We start from the raw sequence: 5266 nt of genomic DNA on the forward strand, positions 1-5266 counted from the left end.
TCTTGAGCTGCCCTTTGAAGCTTTCTATTCAGCTCCTTGGCTTCATTTTTTCTTCCATTTGCTTTAGCTCCTCTATGGCTGACATTAAGTTTCAGAGTCTCTTCTGACATCCACTTTGATGTTTTCTTTCTTTCCTGCCTTGTTAATGACCTTTTGCTTTCTTCACGAATGATGATCTTGATGTCCTCCCATAGCTCATCAGGTTTTCTGTCATTAGTGTTCGATGCTTCAAATCTGTTCTTGAGATGGTCTCGAAATTCAGGTGGGACATACTCAAGGTCATATTTTGGCTGTTGTGGACTTGTTTTTATTCTCTTCAGTTTTATTCTGAATCCTAAATGAGCAATTGATGGTCTGTTTCAGAGTTGGCCCCTGATCTGGTTCTAGTTGCTGATATTTAGCTTCTTTATCATGTCTCCCCATGATTTGATTTCTGTGTCCATGTGATTTCTGTGTATAGCATCTGGAGAAATCTATGTATATAGTTGCCTTGTGTGTCATTGAAAAGAGGTATTTGCAAAATTCTATCATGGGATCTCTAGCTTCTTTTATATCACCAGGTCCTTATTTTCCATCTACTGTGCTTGCCTCTTTGTTTCCAAATTTTGCATTTCAAACACCAGAAACTATTGATGCATGTTGATTGCATGTTTGATCAATTTCCAACTGAAGTTCTTCAATTTCTTCATCATTACCTTTTGTGGTTGGTGCATACATTTGAATAATGGCTGTAGTGATTGGATTTCCTTGAAGGCAGATAGATATAATCTGATTACAGATAGCATTGTACTTTATGATGGATTTAGCCAAATCCTCTCTGACAGTGAGTGCCACGCCATTCCTCTTGATTGTGTTATTCCCAGAAGAGTAAAATCATATGATTTTCTGATTCAAAATGGCCAGTACCAGTCCATTTAAGCTCACTAATACCTAGGATATCAATTTAATTTTTGACCACTTCCAATTTTTCTAAACTCATACTTTGCACTTTCCAAGTTCTCATCATTAGAAGAGTTTTGCAACTGTTTCTCTTTACCTTGAGCCACCCCCATCAGCAAATGAAGGTCCTGAAGGCTCCACTCCTACAAGTTTATCAGACTTACGTCACCAGGGTCAATTCCCTCTCAAGAAATCATCTCCTCTTCAGTCACACTTCGTGTGCCCTTGGACCTCAGGGTCCCATTTTCAAGGGTATTTCAGGTGTAGTCCAGCATCTGATCATGACCAGTATGGCAGGTTTTATGTCAACTTGATTTCATGTGAATGTATAAAGGAAGAGGCCAAACTCTCAGTCAAGTGGTAGCTTGAGGATACCCCCTTGGGGTGTGGACTTTTGTATAAGAGGGAGAGACCCCAGGAAGTGCTCACTCTTTTTACCCTTCTGCCTCCCTGCTTGCTGGGCCTCTGCACCTGCCTCCAGGGGTGGCCCCAGGTGGGCCCCAGGACTTTGAGATCTGTCAGCACTCTACCATGTTTCCACTGGCTTTGTATCACATGACTCCACACCCACTGGCCTGTGATCTCCCTGCTGCCCCCTTCAGTTTGTGTGTTTAAAGAGGGTCTGGCTAGCATCAGTCTTACAGACTTGAGTTGCAATGGCCTGAGACACCTTCTTGATGTGAAGTTACTTCTTCATATAAAGTTATTTCTTATACATAGATGTGGTAGTTACATAATGTCCTGTCAACTTGAAGACATAGAAGTGAAGGGGTAGAGTTCAGCCTGTCAATCAGGTCAGGCGTGATGGTACCTCCTGGTGGGCGTGCCCTTCTCACAAGGAGGATCCTGGCAACTTCCTCTCTCTCTCTCAGCTTCACTTTCCTGTGGACAAGCCACTTTGTGCGTGCCACACTGATGGCAGCCCGAGCTCCAGAGATGCATCCGCTGCCATGGGATCTACAAGACTTTGCACCCACCGGCATGTGACCTTCCTGCAGTCTGCACCATTGCATGTGGTTGTGTGAATCGAAGAGGGACTTATGGACTAGTATTGGATTTATGGACTTAATCTAGACTGGGCTGGGAGGTTTGCTTGATATATAATTATTTCTTGATCTAAAGCTCTCTCTTACACACCTATGAGTGTCCCTGGATTTGTTTCTCTAGTCAACCTGGCCTAACAGTGTCTCTGGTTCCTTTCTCTACACAATCCATCTCAACACAACCACCCCCCAGGGGACAAACACCTCCCACCAACAAGTAAGGGGCTACATGGAGGGCTGAACACACAAAAAAGGGATCCCGACTTTGTTGGGAAGCTGAAGAGATCTAACATAGTTTTTCCCCCAGCCTAGTTTGCTCCCTGGTGAAGTGAGGGCAAGCCAAACTGCATTGTGAAGAGGCACACTAAACTGGTATACACACTAAGTTTGTGGTGTGTAGCTTTGGAGAGGAGGGCTCAAGGTGAGCATCGCAGAGAGGAGGAAAAGCAGAGAGGAAGTGGTGAGGCTCCGGTGGAAAAAAAAAAAAAAGCCGCATGATGAGTCTGGAGAGGGAAGGATCTGACAGAGAAGACAAACGAGGAAGGGGAATTCCCAGCACTCCCGAAGATCCTTTCTTGATGTGCTGGCCGCCTGTAATGGAGGATGGAGGTTCAGAGGAAAAGGCGATGTTGGAATAATATCAAGAAAGCAGAAACTTACATACAGAACAGAAGATTCAGGGCCACCTGACAGTTTTGTCTCATGGAAATGGTTTTAGATTTGTGTTTGTGTCAGAAAGAAAACAAAGAAGTGAAAGAAAATTTGAACGAGTTCATGTGGAATTTGGATTTGGATGATGACAGGTGATCCCGAGATTGGATGAGTGGCTGATACAAACCAAAACCTCCTCGCGGTTTATGATTGGTGTCTTTCCTATGTGTTGTATGTTGGAATCAGAGGTAAACTTTTCAGAGAGAGCATTTCCCTTTCTCTTCTATATTGCCAGGTGCTACTTACCATTTTCGGACAATTTAAGTACACTAGTTAAGCTACTCATTAGCCACTTCACTGATGCTTGAACTCATAAAGTTGGTTCAGAACACAAACAACTTTCTGTTACAGGGACCATATCTCTTCCTACTAACAAACCCATGCTTCATGAGCATGTCCATTTCCAGAGCGCATTCAGATAGAATTGAAAAGGTTATGAGGACAAAACTGTTCATGGATTTCACCCCAATATGTTCTTATGTTTTCAAGACCATATTTTTGCCTTTTTATCAGGATTCCTCAAGATTTTAACCCAAATCAGTAAGAATAGGATGATTTTCTGGAAGCTGGATTATAAAAAAGGGATGTTTGTAGAGCAAATGTTTAATTGTCATTCAAATCCCATATGGTGTCATTTTTCTTTATCCAGATCTTAATTACAATCTCCAAATGTTGGCAAAGTCAAAATCTCATTGGCCACAGTTCTTGAATCAAATGAGGAAAAAAGAAAGACACACACACACACACACACACAACCTTAACAGTCTGCGAAAAGAGAAGTTCTATCAGCTGAGGAGACCTAAGGCACACAATTTTTCTTTTCTTAGAGCTAAAGCACTAGCAGCCCTAGAAAGAGCACTTTCTATCTACAAATAAACAGGACCATCTTTTGATTGCTGAGAGCAAAGAAGAGACCTCAGACTGCTACAAACATTTTGTTCCGTCCCCCAGTGAGCATGGCGTGCCAGTAGGCATGGATTATCCAGTAGGCAAAATTAACTTATATTAAAAAAGTTTACTTATATTTGCTTAAGAATCTGTAGTGAACAATTGAATATATTATTCACTAAACAAGCTTTTCACCAAACAGGTGAAACTATTCACTACAGATTTCTAAGTAAGCCCATACTTGTTTACCTGGTTTACCAGAGACTCTGCTTGTGTACAGGATTATACATTTGAAAAGAGGCTTTGATTCTGTAGGAAAGGGTGTGGAGGTGGGAGAGAGACAGAGGCTGGCCACATTTAGGAGCAGAATCTCTGATGTGGTGGAGAAAGGTGAAGATGTTCCCTACAGATTAGCAAATGTACTTTACGTCGGTGCTTCCCTTGTTTGTTGGGTTACCTGACACTAGTTGTAATGCACCACTTGTTCATTGTGATTTATTCCTTATTCTGTCAGGAGGGTAAATGGAATATGTGGAAAGTAATTAAAGTAAGTATGTAATTTCAATTAGCATAATTGATTGACCTGAGCTTAATGCCCTTATTGGGGGGAACTGGGAGCAGGGCTGCTTTGAGGCATGGAGGACAAATTGTTTCTTGGTTGTTATTTATAGCAAAATTGAACTCAGTGAAATGGGCTGAAGAAAGGGAGGTATGGGCTGAATTTGATAGTTCTTTCTCAACTCTGAACTTAAGACGTGACTTCTAAGTCATTAGTCACAATCATGTTTCCAGGGCATTATATATATATATAATATGGACTGGCACTGGCCATTTTGAGTTGGACAGTCATATGGTTTACTATGCCAAGAATGACAAAATCAAGAAGAATAACATCATATTCATCCTCAAAAAGAACATCCCAGATCTATCTTGAAATACAATGGTGTTTACAATAGGACAACATCTATAAGCCTACAAGAAAGTCCAATTGATACAATGATTCAAATTGAGGTACAAACTACCTAAGCTAGTGATGAAGGAATAGAAGAATTCTACCACCATGAAGCCTCAGAAGAAGACAGAAGGAATACACAGAGTTACTATACCTAAAAAGAACCAGCAAACATTTACAACAATATTCAAGGAAGAAGAATGTGTTCTAAAATTGATTACACAACTCTTCTTAATATGGCTGAATGATTGCATTGTATAATAGGTGAATTATAAACAAACAAACAAATCCAAAGGGCAGCATTTACACAGAGAGACATTTCAGTGGGTGAGGGAAGAAGGCGGAATGGAACCAGGAAACACAGGGAGGAAGTGGGATGAGTGATGGTACATTGAGAGGAATGCAATGTATGAGTTGAGACAAAATAGGTATGAACTGTTGAATGTAAAACTGATAGTCTGCTCTGTAAACCTTCACCTAATTCACAATACAAGGGGGAAAAAAACTCTCTCATGGTAATGAAGGAAGAAATGCAAGCTGCACTGAAGGTGTTAGCAATAAAAGTTCCCCAAGTTCCAGTGAATTATGGGGTAGCAAGTAAAAGGTTGTACAAGTTGAAGCAGGCGGAAGTACTCGCTTGTTTACACCACGACATTTGAAAGACAGAAACCTGGCTAATGGACCGGACGAGCTCCATCACTGTACCCATTCCAAAAAAAGGTGACCCAAGAGA

Source organism: Echinops telfairi, unplaced genomic scaffold, assembly GCF_000313985.2.
Source record: "Echinops telfairi isolate 266 unplaced genomic scaffold, ASM31398v2 ScPeMD7_7420;HRSCAF=8458, whole genome shotgun sequence".
Classification (NCBI taxonomy): Eukaryota; Metazoa; Chordata; class Mammalia; order Afrosoricida; family Tenrecidae; genus Echinops; species Echinops telfairi.